General features: G+C 54.0%; 1 protein-coding gene across 1 annotated transcript in view; it reads right to left on the reverse strand.

The window, feature by feature from the left end:
* The window catches only part of Agpat4 (1-acylglycerol-3-phosphate O-acyltransferase 4), a 76,584-nt gene extending 58,128 nt beyond the window's left edge, over window positions 1-18,456 (reverse strand). Inside the window, exon 1 of the mRNA XM_048354409.1 lies at window positions 18,338-18,456. The gene's annotated coding sequence lies outside the window, so the exon portion shown is untranslated. The remainder of the gene's footprint in view (window positions 1-18,337) is intronic.
* Window positions 18,457-20,334: the final 1,878 nt, after the last annotated feature.

Here is a 20,334-nt window from a genome sequence, read left to right on the forward strand (position 1 = left end):
CTGATTCACTTCTGGGTGACCTAATAATTCAGTCTCTCCCCCAGACCACAGAATTCTCCCAGGGGCACGGACTAAGCCCTGGGCTCCTCTCCATTACAATAAAAGGGGTGGGGGAGGGTTCTGTTTACTCCCCCTTGCAAACTCAACGCAACTGCCTTTCCAACTCGGAACGCACCAGTGGCTATGCCTAGAATCCTCGCTGCGTCCGTGGCCGACGCTGTTCCCTGGAGAAGCGTTTCTCAGATTTGTCTCCCAGAACTGGCTCCTCACTGGGAGCCTGGGGTCTCGGCGCAGCCCCCCGAGTCGCTGGGGTTGCAGGCCTGAGCCACCCACACGGCAGACTCCTCATTGGTGAGGAAGCAGATTCCGGCAGAGCAGAGGCTCTGCAAACACAGCGCCTAGGCGCCACGAAGCCAGTGCTGCCGCCGCGCCCCACACCCGGCCCGCTGCACCCCAGGAAAACCGCACAGTCCCCGCCCCGGCGCAGTCAGACTCGGGCCTCGGGCACCTCGCTCACAACTTCCGTCCTTGCTGATTCTAGAAGTTGACGCAGGGCTGAGTGATAAAGCCTGAAGGACTTCGTTTCTTAACCGCGCAGCCGCCACCCCTGAAAGCAGTGCGTGCAGCAGACATCTGGACTTGCCAACGTCCACTCGGGACTTCAACGCGAGCCAAAGGACCCTTGGCTGCCATCACTTCCTCTGATCGCACTGACGCGGAGCTGTCCGGTCCTGCCTGGAGTCTGCCCTGGGCAGCGGTTACTGTCTCACCCGGCCCCCGGCAGCCCACACAGCACACACCCAGAAAAACAGTGTGTGGACCGGATTGGGTGACTTGCCAAGAGCTTCATTGAGCTAATAAAATCAGTGGGGAGATAAATAATTGCGGGAAAAGGAACGAGTTCATTAGCAGCAGCGCACGCTGCCCAGGAACGGCACAGCCAGGTGGGGTGTGGTCCCCCCCCCTTCCTCCAGCTCTAGGCTTGCGATCTTGAGTTCAGCACATCCCTGCACTTGCTCAGGTCTGGCGGCCCCAGCTATGGGGGAGCGGAGGGAGCCTCCTCGCCTCGCTCTTTATGAGAAACACGCTTGCCTCCTAAAAAGAGGGGTGACATGGAGGGAAAGTGGCAAGAAAGACGGAGACTCGTTTCTAATGTGTCCTCTGGATCCGGAACCAAAACGAGCACACCGAAAGTGAGTAAGCGAGGCTCCGGTGGCTCCCGTCTCTAATCCTCGCTACTCAGGAGGCTGACACAGAAGGCTCCTGGTTCAAAGTCAGCGCAGGCAATAAAGTCCATGAGAGTCTTACCTCCAATTACTACCAAAAAGCCATAAGTAGAGCTATGACACCATTGGGAGAGCACCAGCCTTGAGCAAAACAGCCAACAAACAGTGCCCAGCTCCCCCACCCCCCGCCACGCACACGTACATAGACGAAAGCTGAACAAGTCCAGACATGCGGCACCCGGCGCATGAATGAATGAATGAACCAATGAATCAATGAATGAGATGCGGTGAGGAGAATCCTCAGCTTACTACTGCAGGAAACCAACCCCGGAGCCCACAGTGCCGGGATCTGAGGCACATCATCCTAAATGCGAGAGGCCAGAGGCAAAGACCCCACACCGACCCACGCCACCAGCATGGAATGCCCACAAAAGGCAAAGCCGGAGAGGTGGAAAGGGAGCACACCTGTCAGCCTCGCTGAGACCCGGGGATCACAGTCAGTCTCTGGGCAGAAAATTCTACGAGATTCTACCTGCAATTAACACAGCAAAAAAATGCTAGACTAGAAGTGTGGTTCAAGGGACACCCTTGGACGTGAACTAAATGCATGCATATACACACACACACACACACGCACACACACATGCAAATCAAAGCCTTGAGTTCAAGTCCTAGCCCAGCACACACATACCCACTTATACCCACATACCCACATATACACACTACTCACATATACACACATACACACATATATATACTACCCACATATACACACATACCCACATACACACATAGCTATCTTCTCTGAATATAAACTTGATGCTCTTTTTTTTATGCTAAACATTAGTTTGTTTTATTGCATCATGTGTGCATAAGGAAAAGTTTTCTTGAAAACTGTAAGGCATCATGCAATCATTGATAAGCCAATTATTAACTGAATACCTAATGGGTAGACAGAGAATCGGATATTTAAAAACTATTTCCAAAAGAGTAGATAAAAAATTTAACATGATGAGCTTTACATACGGTTGAACTTGATGCTCTTAACGGAAAATGTTAAATGCACATTTTTATTCATGACTTCAGTCACAAAGATGGCCAAAATACAAAAAGGAAAGAAAAAGAATGAAGAACACTGACGCAAAAATCATTCGCCTCTCCTCATCCGCAGAGACCAAGAGAGTCCTCTCATGTGGGGCAACTTCAGGATGGGGCGGTGGCCCCTGGAAATGTCGGGAAACTTCGCCCGCAAGCGGAGAGAAGCCCAGCGCGCGTCCTGGCGGCGGGGCGTGAGCCGATGAGGGTGAGCGCGTCCTCCCGGGGCGAGACCTCAGGGCCGGGAGGACCACCGCACCGCACACCGTGGAAAGCATCACCGCTCCGGGCTGACAGTAAGGGGCGCAGACCGAAGCCGGGGCGGGGCTGCGCTGGGCCTCCCCGTGGTGGGTCGCCGGCTCCTCCCTCGGCACCCGGGGCGGGGGCCGGGGCCCGGGGCACCCCGCTACACCCTGGGCCTCCGAGCTCCCGAGGCTTTCCAGTGGCAGCTCCACCGCTCCATCCTGGGCGGGCCCAGCGGGCTGCCTGTTCCCCCGCTGGGCGTGGCTGGTGCCAGCCACCCCGTCCCGTCCGTGGGCCGGCCAGCCCTCCCTGGGCCAGGCAGCTTGCTTCCACGGCACGACCACGGCTCCCAAGCTCGGTCACGCATGGAAACTCAGCCAGACTCGGAGAAGGCCGGGCCGTGCCACCTGGTCACGGAGCATCCAGGGCTGCTTTATGGAAAAACAGCTGGGGATCGGAGGACCACGAGGACAGAACTGCGTGTCACAGGCCGCGTTCTGAGTGACGGCGCTGGCACCCTAACCCACTGCCACTCGGGGAGACGGCTCACAACCACAAGGCGAGCGGAGCGGCGGGGTGCCTGTTCTCCACCCCCCGAGTTGTGCGGCTGGCGTGGGGAAGGCTCCCACCCCCAGGACTGGTGACTCTGGTGCTCAGGTGCACATCACTTCAACAAACAGGAACCGCAAGCATGGAGTGTGTCTTTCACACAAACCCCTTCTGACCTGAGAGCCTGTTGCTAGGATACGATCTGAGCTTCCTGCCTGCCTGCCGGGTGCTGGTGGGTGATCCCCTTCTCCCGCCCTCCTCCTTCCCTCCCTCCCACTGGGAGTCCCTTCTCCAAGGCCACCCTCCATTCCTTCACCAAATTTGCAGTCACCAAGCGGGAAACGGAGTCCCTGGACCCTCCCAAGGAGCCCGCTACACGGCGAGAAACTCGCATTGTGAAGTCCAAGACTAAGTAAGCGCCACTCCAGCAGCGCAGACGGTGGTTGTTTTGTGCCAGCCCTAGAGCTGGAGCTAAGGATGCAAGCCCGCCCCCCTGCCTTCTCCACCCAGCCTGGAGCTCCTTTTCCGGCCTCTCTCGGTCCCCTCCGCGCTGTGAGCTCACTAGTACAGAATCCAACCAGTACACAGTAAAGATGACTTCCTGCCGGAGTGAAGAGAAAGACATCACAAGTCCAGGATGGACGGAGGGTCCACGCATCGCACTTCCCTCCACGGGCCTGCCTGCCTGCCAGCCACCCCAAAAGCTAGACGCCTCGGAACCTGGCGGATTTGCCATCCTTGTATCCACAGTGTCCAAGGCGCCGGCTGTGACTGATACAGACAAAATACTCACAAAACAAAGTGGCTGCATGATCAGCGACCCACCGTCCCAGAGCGATGCCCTGCTTACGGCTCTTGTACTTTGATTACAGAGGATGGGCTGCTGCCCGAGGGAGGCCACGCCACCCACAAAGCTGAGTTCAGGGGAACCCCATCTTTCCCAAGTCCAGTGAACAATGCAGCGGTACTGGGCTGAATTTCCTGTGGGAAAACTCGGCAATCTAACTCGCTTTCCTCTTCTCTAGGAACGCAAGACAGGAACAAGATAGCCTTCCTAACTCCTAGGAACCTCCCCACTTAGCAACGGGGAACACACAGAACCAGAGGAATTCCCATCATGGGATTTGTCTTCTGGGCTGCTTTTCCTCTTTACGTGTGAACGGACCTTGAGTCTCAGCTCCCGGTGGAGCAGAGCGTCTTCTCTTCATGGGTGATGGCACCTGAGCACGTTGTTGGGCTTTGATTCCACCTGACCCCCAGTGAGCGTTTACCATCTCCTGCCACCGCAAACACGCCCGGGGAGCCAGACAAGCAAGCTGGTGAAGCCAGGAAACTTGGCATGACTTAGGCCACGGAAATAAGACTCTGGGTAGTATCAGATCAAGCTTCACAGGACAGTAATTTTCCTTACTTCACACTGGGAGCCCAGTCCCTAAGGAGGTGTCAGCCCCACCGAGAGCCAGTGATACTGACAAGTAAACGGCAGTTTGTGTATGCACGCTTGGTTTCATCTGAATTAGATAATAAATGCCCAGGGTCCGATAAAGCCTGCCCCATTTCAATAGCCCACCTCTCTTCCCCTACCACCACCCCCTCCCCGCCCTGGGTCCCTGCCAGGTGTATTCCAAAATAAATTTTATTGAAACTTAAGTGCAAATCTCAGAGCACCTTAATAATCTGACAGCACTCTATTCCGATTTTTATCCACTTTCTGCGAGAGTTGGGGTCACATGTGGGAGAAAAACTTTTCTATCGAAGTATTGCTTACAAGTTCTAGCTTCGGCTAGATGGCTAGGCTCTTGGTAAAGAGGAGGCGCTGCTTGTGATAAGGATTTTCGAATGTCAGGTTTTGACTTAAACTCCAGTTTTTTTCAAGACGCAATTAAGACATACCTCAGAAGACACACCTCAGACCCTGTATTTAGTTAACCTTATTTCAAAATCACCTGAAGGTAAATAGATTTTACCCTATTCAAACTAGCCAGTTATGAGCAGATTGTGAACCTGCGCTTAACCAATCAGAGCAGAGGGGTGGGGCCTGCTGTTCGGGATAAATAGAGGGGAGCCGGCGGGCTCTGTGTGTTGGCTTGCCAGATTTTGGGCTGATGGTGCACCTTTATGCAGAAGTAAATTTTGCCTTGCAGAGACTTTCTTTATTTTCATGTTTATCATTGTGACTCCAATGGCACTTCAGCTCTGTGTTCTAATTGTGTGGTTTTAAGAAAGAACATAACAGGGAGCTGGTGGCTCACACCATTGTAATCCTAAATACTCAGAAGACTGAAATCAGAGGATCACAGTTCAAAGCCAGCCGGAGCAGAAAAATCTGTGAGAAGCTTATTTCCAATTACCAGCAAAAAGCTGGAAGTAAGGGAGTGGCTCAAGTGATAGGGCCCCATCTGTAAGCAAAAAAAGCCAAGTGAACGTGTGAGGCCCCGAGTGCAAGCCCCAATGCTGGCACAGAAAAGGAAAAGAAAAAGTGTGCGTCTGTACACACGTGTACACACCCACGCCCACACCAGCTTCCCTTATTATTAATCAAACATAGCCAATTAAACTTGGTTTCCCTGTCCTGGGACCAAGGCCCAGTTCGTATTTTCTCCTCCATCTTTCCGTGGTTTACTGCAGCCGCAGGGGCCTCGGTTCTGCCCATCACAAGTTCTGGCCAAGCTTCTTCACTTGGAGTTGGGGGGTCCAATGATTCTTCTGCCCCAGGGGAGTGTCAGGTCCTAACAGCAATGGGTAGGTACCTGCAGGGTCATCGGGTAAGGTTTGAACTGGCAAATTGCACAGGCTTGTTTTTTTGTTGTTTTTATTCCAAAGGACAAGCCAGTGAGAAAGCTTTTATGAAAACAGTGAGGAAAGGTGAGGACAGGCAGGAAGGGTAGTGGGCCAGTCCCCCTCCCCCGCCCCTGCCAGCCCTGGACTAACCCCAATATACACGGGGTGACTATGCCACCCAACCCCATGCTACCCCACGATGCAGGTTCATCGCCTAGAGGTGGATGGTGGAGGCAGAGCTACAAATCCACCATTCCTTCCCCCAAAGAGCGGGGCAGGGGTCATAAGACAGTTCTCTTATCAAAGTTTAAGTCCCCAGAAATATCCCTTTAGCAGGGGAGACTGGGATCAAGTATGAAGAGGCCATCTCTCCTGCAGAACACCAGTGGCTCACTGTAATCCGGTAATCCTGCCTACTCAGGAGGCTGAGACTGGAAGATTGTAATTCAATGCCAGCCCGTGCCAGAGAGTCCATGAAACGCTCATCTCCAATTAGCTACTGAACACCCGGAAGTGGGGCTGTGGCTCAAGTAGTCGAATGCCAGAATTGAGTGACAGTGCAAAGGGACAGTGTCCAAGCAGGCCCTGAGTCCAAGCCCCAGTGTAAGGTGGAAGTCAGATCTGGCCAGCGCCATCATTGGCCACAAGGCGAGTTGTACTATCTGGCCTCTTTCTTATCTGGATTCCTAGAGGAAGGGAAGTCCCACCCCCAGCAGATAGGTGTTCCTAAATGCCTAGAGACAGGGGTGGGCACTTTGGCCTCTAGGTTACTGAACCTGTCAGTCAAGTGCCTGGGACTGGGAGCTTCCTGTGACCCAGCCCCCTGACCTGACCCTACTTAAGGTCAGGCCAGCTCAGGCGCCCTTAGTCTAAGCCGCGTGTCTCCGTGTTCGTCTCCTGGCTCGTCTCCGGTCACCATGGCGTCCCAAGTCAGCTCTCCATTGAAGCTGGGTTGGATTGTTGTTATGGTTTTTGTTCTTTCTTCGCTCTCTGGCCTGTTTCTTGGTAGTGTTAACTATATTTGTCGGCTGCAGGCCTTTGTCACAACTGGCTGCCTGCAGACTGCTACTGCTGTAATAAAAACTCCAAGATTGGATCCTTCAGTGTGCGGCTTCTCGGACAATTTACACATGTATAACACCAGTACTGGCACACACACAAAAAAATAGCCTTCTGTTTTGTTTTAAATCCTCATGTACGTTTTGCAGTGCCATACCCTGGCTTATCCAATGGTGTCTCCATTTTTATTTTCCCCCCTTGGATTTTTCATCAAAACGGATGCTTGGTGTAAGACACCTATGTCATTTCTGTACCTCTGTGTACCACATAAACTGGTCCCCATGCAGTACCTCAGTCAGAATGGTCCCAGAAGGCAGTGTCTCCAAAAAAAAAAAATGGTCCCAGGGTGCTGTGCTTCAGGCACAAAGTTTGCTTTGTCCCTGGACATCTGGCCGATGGACCCAGCAAGCTCCAATGAGGGACATCAGATGAGCCAGCTTCTCACACCAAGGACAATGCATTTGAGAGGCCGCTCCGGTCTCAGGCCGTTCAAGGTCTCACAGCCAGTCAGTTGAAGGTCACGTGTGGGATCAAGCCCAGATTGTGTCCCAGCCCTGCTCTCTCTGTGCCCTACAGTCCCTCGTAGCCCCCAAATGTCCCCCATTTCCTTTGCCCACGGACGGCACATCCAAAAGCAGGCAGGCAAAGGCAGCACCGGAGGGAGGGAAAGGCCCAGGGCCGTTCAGCTATCGGGCAGATCAGGACCTTACAAAGAGCACTTAAGGAGGAGCATTTTTCTTGGGAATGAAGCCAGATTGGAGCTGCTGAAAAATGGATTGTCTTAAAGACAGACATGGTTCAGCCATTTAAGAAGATAGAAGGGAAGGACTGACCCCCCCACCCCCCACCCTGTTTTCCCAGGTGCATACAGACATCAGGCAAGCCACTAAAGACATGCGCAGACTTCCTGACACGAGGCAGGGCAATCTACCTAAGCCGGGCTGTAGACATTCCATTGTGGGCCCAGCTGAAAAGCCCCACCTCCCTAGACGGAATGGCTTTTTCATTCACCTTGGCCTTCTTGCTCAACCCTCATAAAAACCCAACTGCTGTCCCACCTCTTGGCACAGTCTCCAAGCCCACAGGGAACGCTGTGCCCTTGCTGCTATATCTCAATAAACAGTCCTGGCCTGTGGAAGATCGAGTCTGGCCTGTTTCCTTCCTTTCTCCTTCATTTTCCTAATAAGAAGGAAGGGGGATGGGGGGAGAAAGAAGTCCTCCTAATGTAGCACCAACAGGAACTAGCCTAAATCATCAAAAGCACTGGACACACTTCAAAACGCTAGCTTTCTCTCCTAACTTCCCCTAAACGTTTTGCCCTATGGGGCCTCCAGAGAAGAAGGCCAAACTAGGATTCGAATGACCACAAAAAGCTGTCATTTAACTGAAGTGACTCTAAATTTCCCTGTGATTCAAAAGCATGAGGTAGGAAAAAATATCTCTGCATTGGTTGAAGCCAAGGGAAGTCTGTTCGCCCTCAAAGAAGAATCCAGGAAGGTGTTGGGAAAGCGGAGACCGCACGATATTAAGTTGGCACAATGGCTGTATAATTCTGTGCGGTGCAGTCACCACGTGCCCTGGAACTTTAGGAACGGCAGTGGGCTTTTCTGGGTCTTGGTTTCCAATCAGGTTCGAGAAGAAGGATGAAAGTAAGTTATACCATGCTAATTAAAGGATGTTGTCTAGGACAGTGCCTAAGGGGAGGCCTCGTGCAGCGGTGCAAGCCTATGATCTCAGATATTAGGGAGCTAGAGCTTGGGAGGATGGCAGTTCAAGGCCAGCTCAGGCAAAAGTTATCAAAACTTCATCTAAATAAAATAAGGTGGGTGTGGCGGTGGTGCAGATGGTAATCTTACCCAGTTATGAGGTCATAGGAGATTAATGATCTGAGGCTCAGGCCTCCCCCTCAAAAGAAAAAAGAAAAAAGGCCTTCTTTGTAAAAACAACAAAAGCAAAAAAGGACCGAAGGTCCAACTCAACTGGTTGTTCCTGCCTAGCTCCTCGAGTTCAAAGCCATGAGTTCAAGCACCATGAAAATCTAAACAAAAAACAAAGTGTACAAGTGACTTCACCACCAAGCCTAATGGGCCACTGGGGAAATGTCTCCTTTGCTTGTGTGTGCACTGTCTTCTTCGAGGACGTTAAAGCAGCAGCCAGCACACGCAGCGCTGAGTTTCCAAGTGGCTCCTCTCCCCCACCCCAACCACAGGTCCGGAGGGACCCCAACCTCTGTCCCCAGGACAGGCAGGACCTCACTGGGCCCATCTGCTCCTCCAGGACAGAATCTGCACTCCTCCTGGCTCAGCCCTGGTCCAGCCCCTGCCCATCGTCCACGCCCGTCAGGGGTGTCACCTCCCAACTCACTTCTGGGGTCCACAGAGGCGAGTGTGCTCCCCCCCCCCGACAGTGAACGGGTCCAGGCGGCGCCCCTCCCCCCCATGCCCCCATGGCGCCCCCATGAGCAGTGCTCCCGCAAGCTCCTGACCGCACAGTGCGCCCAGGGGTGAGCTAGATTTCCACCTCAAATGACCGGACAGCGTCGGGTCCACTGTGTTCTCCCAGCACTGGTCCAAGGCTAGCCCAAGGACAAGGAGTTGCTCAGACACGCGGGATCAGGGTCCTGAAATGGTGTGCAAAGTTGAAATGAAAGACTTGCACTACTGGTGGCCCACGTCTGAGGTCTGAGGATCACGGTTCCAAGCCAGCCCAGGCAGGAAAGTCCACAAGACTCTTATTTCCAATTAACCACCAAAAAGCTGGAAGCAGAGCTGTGGCTCAAGCGGCGGAAGACCAACCAGCTTTGAGAGAAAAAGCCAAGAACCAGCGTCCAGGACCTGAGTTCAAGCCCCAGAACTGGCAGACATGCCTGCGTGTGCATGTACACACTCCTCTCTCTCTCTCTCTCTCTCTCTCTCACACACACACACACACACAAACACGCTATGCTCCCCTGCTCTTATCAATTTTTGAGGTCTTAGAAGAAAGGACAATGGAAAAAACAACAACAACAACTTTAAAAGCACGCCCAGTCAGTTATCTGCAGACACGGCTGGTGAAGCTCCGGGGCCGGGAATATGGCCTGGTGGTAGAGGGCTGTGCTTGCTTCTGAAGCTCCAGGAGAGGAGCAGAGCCTCCCTGAGGGGCCGGCGGCGGGCCCCGGGCCCCGATACCAGGTGGTGGCCTCACCGGGCAGGCAGCCCCGCAGACAGCCTGGGGAGAGCGCTGACAACTGAGTGGCAGGTGCTTTATTCCTGGAGAGGGTCAGGGTCCCCCCGGGAAGGCCCGGCAGGCAGGAGCAGGGGTGCGGAGGCCTCCCCGAGGGCTTCTTGGATATCTTAATCTATTCTCCCAGAAGGAGGAGAGGCAAAGGTGGGGTTTACCCCCCAGTTCAGGACCGCATCAAGCCCCTCACAGCCTCAGGCTCCCTCGGCCTCTCATGAAGGACAGAAGACGGAAGGACTTGCCGGGCGCAGCGTCTACGCCTGCTGTTCGTGCAGTTTATTATTTTTCAACCCCTATTAATATTTGTAAACAAATTAAGGGACTTTGCTTAGGACCCTATTCTCCACAGTGGTTTATGCCAGTTAGTCTTCACTAACACAGGTTTTCACTGGCTCAGGGAGCAACCCGTGTGGAGTTCTGAGCTCAAGAATCTCCTGTAGGTCGAAACTGTAAGCGATATTCTGCCCCCAGGGGGAATTTGGCAATAGCTGGAATGTTTCTGACTGCCTCACCTGCCAATGTCACAACTGGGACAGAGCAGCCCCACCACAATCACTGGTCCTCAAATGTGGATAGTGACAGGACTAAGAAGGCACGTCGATCTCCCCAGGAGGCCCGGCTGGCACGTCTCAAACCCAGCCAATGCCAGCCACCTGTTGCAACTAAAAATGATGCAACAAAAAACTCCAGGGTACCAGGCTGGGTGTGGCAGGCCACACCTACAATTTCAGTTCGTGAGGAGGCAGAGGGAAAGCCACCACCAACAAAAAACGCCACCAATAAGAATGGAGGGCAGTAATCAAGATAGCTCTGTACAGACATAATTGCCCTGTTGTGGTAGCATGACTCTAGAAAGAGCAGCTGCTCCAGGAAGGTTCAGAGGGAGATGTCAGAAGAGAGCTGGGGCCCGCGTGCGGAGCAGACCGTCTACACATTTGCTGAAGAAAGCTGTTCATTGTGGATCTTCTCCACCTTCCTTGCCAATCACAGACAGAAGACGGAAGCAATGAGTCCAGGTGACTTAGAACAGGGCTCCAAGACAGCATCTGAGAAGCCTGCATGGATTATAGGTACCGGCTACAGATTCTGGGCAGGAGATTTGCTTGGTTCTTTAAACTTTCATCAGCCTTGGTTAACCTCTGCCCACAGAGAATCGACTGCTTACCACCAGATGTGAGCGAGACGGGAAACAGAGCAGATTTCACACCAGATCGAGTCACTCCTCCCACTGTGGCTTCAGAGAAGTTGTCTAAGATGACCTGCCTTCATATTTAGTGATGAAAGTCAACCAGATGGTAGGCTGAGGGCCCCGTCCTCTCCAGGCCTGGGGTGTAGGAAGAGCAGGCTTGTGGAGAACAGTTTTCAGTCCACTTCCTAGGGTTTGATCCTTGCTTAAACACCACTCTTGGGAACATCCCCTGTTTAATCTCTCACATGTGCTGCAAAGCCATTCAGATCTTTTATTCATGGGGTTCTTTCTGTAGCCTAGAGTAGCTTCTCCAACTTATGAAATGAAATACTTCTCTGTCTTGCCAGGGACTGCAAAGTCTATGAACTAGTTCTAGAGAAGCCTGCAAGGCCAAGGCTGACCAGGTCTATTTGACGTGTGTGTGTGCACACACACACACACACATCCTGTGTGGCTGCCCTAGAAGAGACTGAAGAACTCACAAGATGGAGAGGCATGGTGGGTCAAGTCAGGGTTCTGAGTTCAAGTCTCAGCTCTGCTACTTATTACAATCCTTAATCTTGCTAATCTCTAGCTGTGACATGGGAAGTTTTTGCAGGCCAGCTTGTTAGAAGAATAACACAAATGGCCAAGCCTTAAGTCCCTGGAACAGAACTGTATCTGGGAATTCCTCCACAGGACAGGTCTGCTCTCGACCCTTTCAGAGGTCGCACATCTCAGCATGGCCACGGGTGACCTTCCCTCTCCCACAGAGAACTCCAGTGTCAACTTTAAACTCCCATGAAATCCAAATGCACCTTTCCTCTTTTCTTTTTTCCTTCTTTTAGTCTTCTCTCACTTGCTTTTTTCGGAGGGGGCAGTGTTAGGGCTTGAATTCAGTCAGTACAGTTGCTAAACAAGTGCTCTACCATTTGAGCCATGTCCTCAGCCATTTGCTTTTAGTTTTGCTTTTCAGATAGGGTCTTGCGCTTTTGCCCAGCTTGACAGCAATCTTATCTGTCTCCCAAGTAGCTGGTATTACTGTTAGGTCCTCTCCCTGAGGGCTCCATGCAGATGCCCCCACCTCATTAAGTCTCCACCCAGTTACCTGGGTAACCTGCAGGCCTGGAGGCAGTTACCTCCCCTTTCCCTGAGGTCACATCCTAATCCACCTGGCCATACCCCTTGCCCCTGCCCTAGATATAAGGCAGGGCTGGGTGGGGGTCGCTCTCTCTGTCCCTTCTCTCCCGCCATGATCATCTTGGCCACAGGCCAGCAGTTCGGTAATAAACTTTCTCTCCTGCCTGAATACCGCGTGGCATTCTCTTTTACCGGCTACCTACTTTAAAAACCTAACAATTACCATACCCAGACAGTTTTGAAGATGGTGTCTTGCTAACGTCTTCCCACATCTGGCCTCCAATCTCCATCTTCCTGTCTCTACCTCCTCAATAGCTGGGATTGCAGGCGCGAGCCACCATGCTAGGCCATGCCCTTCTCTTCTTTCATGACCTCCCACGGGAATGAAAGCCCAGCCACATCTAATCAGAGTGACCAGCTTTGTGCAGAAGGGAGGAGCGGAACCTCTGAGATTAAACTCCCCAAAGAAAAAGGAAAATTTGTTCCATTCTTTTCTCCCAAGGTCAGCCAAGTACCGGAGTGTGGTTTCCCCGATGAACATCGTCACACTGCTCCGATCGTTTCTCAGCTCAAGGTAGAAATTAAGTACAGCAAAACAAGTCTCCCACAAGCAGCCTCCTGGCACGGGGAGCCCCCCCCCCCCAGGAGCAGTGCGGCACCCGCGTCAGCGAGCTCTCGCGGGGTGCTGGGCTCACCGCGATTCCTCGACAGCGGCCTGGAAGAAGCCGCCCTCACCCTCACCCTGCTTTTGTTGGAATGAGTCAGGCTGGCAATGTGATATGGGAAGTAACGACGTGAGACAATCCGGCCAAGCAAGGGGCAATGAACTTCCACGCAGGCCATTTTTCCTTTCAAATCGCTACCCTCTGAGTCCATCTGGGAATCGCTAGAATGCCCTGGAGTGTGCCAGAAACTTCTGAGGAGAGGAAGACCAGGGAGATGGCCTTGTCCCCGGAGGCTAGGGCGACAGCCTCTCTCCGTTTGTGCTTTCTGAAAGACAATGGCTGGCCTTCTCGCCAACATCAGAAATTCAGCTTCTCAGTCTTCCCATGGTTAAAACACAAGGAAAGCCAAAGTCGACAATGAGCAGCATCTACTCCCTCCCTCTCCGAACTGGAACTGCGCAATCTCTGCATAAAGTGACTTGCTGGGACAACACCCAGTGTGGGCCAGTAAATGTCCCTTTCAAAGTAGCAGCTTTGGTGTGAGGGTTGTTCCCTTGTCACCTCCTTGTTAGTTCCCGAGCTGCTTCTTTTCCTTTGTTTTTTGTTTTTTGTTTTTTTGAGTGGTGGTGGTGGACGAGGGTTTTTGGTTTTTTGCAGTACTGGGACTTGAACTCAGCGCCTCACGCTTGCTAGACAAGTGCTCTACCATTGAGCCAAGCCTCAGCTCTGTTTCTGTGTTAGCTATTATTTATTTATTTATTTATTTATTTATTTATTATTTTGGCCAGTCCTGGGCCTTGAACTCAGGGCCTGAGCACTGTCCCTGGCTTCCTTTTGCTCAAGGCTAGCACTCTGCCACTTGAGCCACAGCGCCACTTCTGGCCGTTTTCTGTATATGTGGTGCTGGGGAATTGAACCCAGGGCCTCATGTATACGAGGCAAGCTCTCTTGCCACTAGGCCATATCCCCAGCCCCTGCGTTAGCTATTTTGAGATACTTATTTCTTTTTGGCATGCCTTGTTTTTGCTTCCTCCCTGGGCCGGCGCCTGAACCATCAACCTCGTGTTTCAGGATTCATACTGCCATAGGCTGTGCGTGCTGAGACGCGAGTCACAGATCTGTGGGGATCTTCGGTCCCAGCCGCTTGGAGCGACGCCCCTCGCTACCTCAACCTCTCAAGTAGCAGGGGTGACAGGCAGGCTGCCCGGTGCTCCTGAGCATCTTGAGGAAAGAACTGGCTTCCTGTTTATTGCTATATCCATAAGACATCGGATACTCAAAGCTATCTGACACATGAGTAAATGAGTGGACAGGTGGAGAAGTGGCCAGATGACAGTTGGGAGTGTGCGCGTGAATGAATGGGAACCACGGGGCTTAAGGTCTAACGAAGAAGGACACAAACCAGACGGGAGGGAGAAAATGAAGACCGGCGTAGACAAGCAGGAAGTGTTTGTAGAGTAAAATTCTGGGGAACAAGCAGGAACTAGATAGAATGAACAGAAAGGATCCTTAACTTAAGATACTTCCTCCCTTCTGTCATTTACATAAGGGGAAGTCAGCCAGTGATAGAAATTCTCTCAAAAATCCACTGAGCTGAGGCACAGATTCAAAACCAGCTTCTGTGGATGGGAGAGGGCGGAGGACTCAGGCTCCTCCCCTCCATCAGTCCCCGCCCACCCCCCAGGGCAGGGCCCACTGCCCTTCCCTTCCCATTGGCAGTCTGCGGCCTCAGGGCACTTGCTATTCATGTTCCCCCCGGAGCCAGAGTAAAGGTAAGAAATGACTTGTCTCTGCAGCATGTCCTCTTCCCCTTTAGCCATCAACTATTAGTTTAAGTATCTAAGAAGCTTAAGAGAAGGAGGAGGAGGAGAAGAAGAAACATCAAGAACAAGAACACAGTGTCTTTGAAAACTGTAACTGGTTAAACTGTATCTTGTATCTGAAGCACCTGACACATAATAGATACATAGTTGCTGTGTTCAAAGAAGGAGTTTTTAAGCCGCCTCTTTCTCATAGCCCTGGCCAAGATGCGGCCCTGGCCAAGTGTGGACCCAAGTCAAATTTTCAAAGATTTTACAAGTCTCGCCTACCTCCCCACCCCCGCTCCCCTCCCCCCACCAGTGGTGCAGTTTGGACTCTGGGCCTGGCAATTCAGCAGGTACTCCACCACTTGAGCCACATCCCAAACCTTTTTATTTTTCTTATTTCTTTCCTTATTTTTCGCATTTTGCTAGAATGAATTTGGGGTTTATTCTCCTCAAACTTCGCCCTTACTGAAGTCTGACTTAAGTCTATGCCTTCTACCCAGTCTTTCTTCTAACAGCCTTGTTGTCTTGGTTGTTTTAAAAAAAAAAAAATCTGTTGGGGGCTGGTAGCTCACATCTATAATCCTAGCTCCTCAGGAGGCTGAAGCCAGCCTGGGGAAGAGAAATCCAGGAGACTCATCCCCAACTAACCACCCAAAACTACAATGAATGAATAAAACTAAAATCTGTCCCAGAATCTACTGGCCCTTTAGCCAGCACCCACTTCTCCACCAAGGACAGGCAAAAAGCACTGGGAACCCCCCCCCACCCCCACCCCCCACACACAGCCCACTCCTCTCGGCCCAGCCTCCTTCCTGAATAACTGAGGCAGGGCAGGGAGGGCGGCCTCCCCACCGCGCTCTGCCAGGAGGGAGGATTTTAAACTGAGCGCACCCAAGTCTCACACCTAGCCCAAGCCACGTGTCCAAGCCCTGTTGTCTTCTTTCAGGGGTCACAAGTTGACACCCACAAATCCATCTGCCTGACCCAGTTCAGATACCCTAAGCTGTGTCAGAAAGTGCTGCTTGTTTTCAAATGATCCCGGTGACTTTTCCTTTACATTCCATCCCATTTGGCTTTGTTTGCTCGCTGGCGTGCGGTGAGATTTCCTGGGTCTGCGGCTCCCGGCTGCCAGGGCAGCCTTTCCAGCCTTCCAGCCAGGGATTCGCTGAGGAAGGCCACCACACAGTCAATGCACACGCCAGATCCTTTCTCTGGCTGGAACTAGTGTCTTGGCATGAATGCTTTCCAGAACTCTGCAAAGGACAGAAAGCTACAATCTGCGAGTACTAACCCATGCTTTAAAAAAAAAAAATGACTGTCATGTTCCTTCTAATAATACTTCCCTATGCCTCCTGCCCTTTCAGCCGTTCTCTGGATTTTAGCTCCACGAAGCTGCAGAGGGTTGTTTATTTTGCATTCCTGGTTGGAGCCCAAGGCTCCTGGGCCACATCTCACTCAACTTTCATCACCCCATCCTTAAGACTCTTCCCACTGTACTGTTTCCAAAGACACTGATAACAGCGAGGATTAGCACACAGAACACAGTTAAAGTCACCCCTTCCTCCCACTTGTACTGGGCAGGAGGACCTGAGGTTTCAACAGCCAGAGGAAAATGAAGCAAGCGGCCCAGGGACACCACAGAAACAGTTAAGGATGCCCGAGGGGACTGGCATCCTTCTGGCCTCAGAGGAGAGTTCGGAATGGTCATTAAAAGAACAGGGTTCATGCAAAGATTTCCTTACACGAACTGAATAAAGCTACCCCTCTGAGGTCACGGCTGCCAGCAGGTCCATTTGGATTGTCTTTTAGGATTATGTCTATGGGGATGTGGTACTGGGGTTTGAACCCGGGACCTTGAACACAAGTTCTACCAGCCCAGCCACACTTCCAGCCCTCTTTGGCTCTGTGTTTCAAATGGGGTCTTCAGCTTTTTGCCTGGGGCTGACCCCTGGCTGCCACTTCCCTCCCCAGGCCCTCCTCCATAGCTAGCTAGGACTGCAGGTGTGCACACGTTCTGGATTCCGACTAAGAAATGTCAACTTGCTAATAACGCTCAGGTTTCATTTTTTCCCCCCTGAGGATTAGTTCTAGAACACCAAGAGGACTCAATAGGTTCGTTGTTGTTTTAACTCGAGGTTCTTGATATTTTTGCTGCCGTTCTCTCCCTTTACCTCCCACTTCTACACACACACACACACACACGCACACGCACACACACACACACACACACACCCTCTGTCCCTGTTCTCAAGCTAGCTTTCCTCTCATTCCACAGCCTGGGCGAAGGCAGTCCACTCACGGGCAGTCCACGCACGGGCAGTCCACGCACGGGCAGTCCACGAACCCTCGCCTCGGCGGGAGGGGGGAAGAGTTGCTACCCACACAGGACAGACACGCAAACAAGGACACCTGGCCACACAGTAGCGTGATTTCCATTCATTACCCACGAGGGCTACCTGGCCCTCCACTGGGGGCCAAATCAAGTTGGGGCTGGCTCCCTCCCGCGCGCGGGCCCACCCACCCCGCTCCTGGCTGGCGGGCGGGCGAGCCCAGGACGCGGGCGGCCTAACTTGTGCAGGTGAATTCTCAAACGCTCTCCAGAACTTGGGCTTCAAGGTTTTCACCTGCCGTGCAGACTTGAGGGCGTTTGGTTCCCAACCTTCATCGGATCCATCAAAATGCTTATTGTGAGAAATGTGCGGGTTTTCAAACCAGGAAGGGGGGGTGGGGGAAGCAACACAACACCAACAACAAAGCAAACCACCACCACCACCCCCTTCAGCCATCGGAACAGCGGTGTGCGGGTTCCCGGAGCCGAAGGCGGCATCCACAGGCGGGTGGTGGAGGGAACTCGGAGGTAATTACGAATGCCGGTTCCCTTGACAACCCGGCTCCCCGCCCGCCCGCCCGCCCGCCCGGGGAGGGAAAAACCAAGCTGCGGGTGAGGAGGGGTCGCCGCCGGCCACGCGGGACCCCGGCGCCCCCCGGAGCCGCCCCCCGGTCCGTCCCCACCGGGGCTGGCCTGCGGGGCTAGTATTTTCCCGGTTGCCATAGAAACGCCAGGGACGGAAGAACGTGTTGCGCGGCACAAAAGAAAGCAAATATGTAACCGGAGCCGAGCGCGGCGTCGCCGGGGGCTGGAAGCGCTGGCAGCCGGGGAGGAACCGCACCCGAGGCCTCCCCGCGCCGGGCGCACGGCCACGGCGGTGGGCCAAGCTCCCCACCCCCGCCCGCCCCCCGGGCCTCCCCGCGGCCCCCTCCGGGCTCCCCGCGCACGCCCGGCCCCAGGTCCCCGGCCAGCCCCGGCGGGGAGCGAGCCCGGGAAGGACCGAGCCCGCAGCACCGCGCCCCGCGCCCCGCGCCCCGCGCGCCGCCACCTACCTCCTTGCTGGCCGCGCCGGGGCGCACGGACCTGAGCGCCGGGGCCGGGAGCGAGCCGCTCGGCCGGGGTCCCGAGACTGCCCGCACTTTACGGGAGCGGTGAGTGAGCCAGCGCCGGAGAGAAAGGGAGACTCCACCCAAGGGGTGGACCCTTCGAGAAGGGAGAGTGGTCCTCGGCTGACGTCTCTCCCCACCATGTCACTTCCTTTCCGAGCTTCCCCGGCGGCCCGGGGAGGGGCTGCGGCCGGGTGGCGCCGCGCCAGCGCCATCGCCCGCGCCCGGGCCGGGTCCCCGCGGAGGCGGGGCGGCCGGAGGGGGGCCCGCGCCCCCCTTCCCGGCCCGCGGCGTCCCCGCGTCCCCCCACCCGCCAGCCCGGGGCCCCGGCTCCGCGACCCGGCCCCCGCCCCGCCCCGCCCGGGGAAGCCCGGACCCCCGCGCTCACCCCGGCTCCGCGGCGCGGGACGGCTCGCGGGCGGCTGGGGAGGTGGAGACGGCCCGGAGCGGGGCTGCGCGGCCCTCGGGGGGCGGCGGCCGGGGGGGGGGGGAGCCCGGGCCCCCGCCGAGCCTGGCGAGCGCCGCCGCCGCCGCCGCCGGGGCGCACACGCGGGCACACGCGCGCGGACACGGGCAGGTGGCAGCGGCCCCGCGCGCGCCGGCGGCGCCCCGAGCCGGGCTGGAGGAGGCGGGGGGGGGGGCGGCCGGGCGGCCCCATCCATGCCCGGGGGGGGCTGCACCCCGGGGCCCGGCCGCCGCTCGCCCTCCCGGGGACCGCGGGAAGCCCGCGCGCTCGCCCGGCTCCGGGCCGCGTGGAATTCACCGGGGAAGGCGGAATGTAGCCTCGAGGCACCGGGGACGGCAGCAGCGCCCCTTAAAAGGTCCCGCCATGAAGGGCCCCCAAGAGCAGCCTCCCCGGGCAGCCGGGGCCGCTGGCGTTCGGCTCCTCGGCCGGGGATGGCGACGAGGAACACCGGGGGGGGGGGGGGGAGGGGGATCGGAATAAAAGAACGACAGTACCATCCCGGGCACCGGGGCGAGGCACGCCTGGAACCCTGGCTACCCTGGAGGCTGAGATCTGAGGATCCCGGTTCAAAGCCAATCCTGGGCAGGAAAGTTCATGAGACTCATCTCCAGTGAACTGGCAAAAAGCCTTTGCTTGGGGCTGTAGCGTAAGTGGTAGAGCACCCAGCCTTAAGCAAAGCAGCTAAGGGATAGCACCCAGGCAGGCCCTGGGTTCAAGCCCCCGCCCCCCACTGGAACAATAAAATAAATAAGCTATGACTTATTTAATACCCAGTGAAAATGAATTCAACCATCCTGAAATGCTTTTCAGAACACGTGGAGATAAGACATTACTTGCAGTCAGTGCAGTTTTTAAGAGTTCCGGCTACTGACTTTTCAAGCTACATTTTACCATTTCCTTGTTGGTAGAAATGTGACAGGGTTTTTCAAAGTCCTTTCCAGACTCTTTCTCATAGTTGAATTCTGGATAGGAATTTACTTAAAAATCCACAAGCTGCAACAACTCGTGCTTTATTTATTACAAGCACAGCCAATGGAAACTGGTTTCAGTGGAAACAATTGGGAGCTAAAACTTTTCACAGTTACAATTCATAGTCTAACCTCAATATTTAATGTCATCAATTCCGTTGTTGCATTTAAAATGATTCCACTCACCATTACTAAGCCTTGTCCTAGTTAGACAACATTACCTACAATCCCAATTATCTCATAAATACAGATGAGAAATAGGAAGGAAAATAATCACTTCTAAAAATGTAAAGTAGAATGGCCACATTCATTGATTAAACCCTAGGCAATTTACTCAGAATTCTTTTAAAATCAGTTTTGTTTGGAGATTTTAATTACAGAAATAATATGTATGGCTCACCCTCTTCCTTTCTTGCCAATCTCATTTTTTACATAGGCTCTCTAACTAGTTTGCTGTGCATAACCATCTAGCCTCTTTTTGAAGCATATGCAAGTGTGTGTGTATGTGT

Source organism: Perognathus longimembris, chromosome 9 (genome assembly GCF_023159225.1).
Source record: "Perognathus longimembris pacificus isolate PPM17 chromosome 9, ASM2315922v1, whole genome shotgun sequence".
NCBI lineage: Eukaryota > Metazoa > Chordata > Mammalia > Rodentia > Heteromyidae > Perognathus > Perognathus longimembris.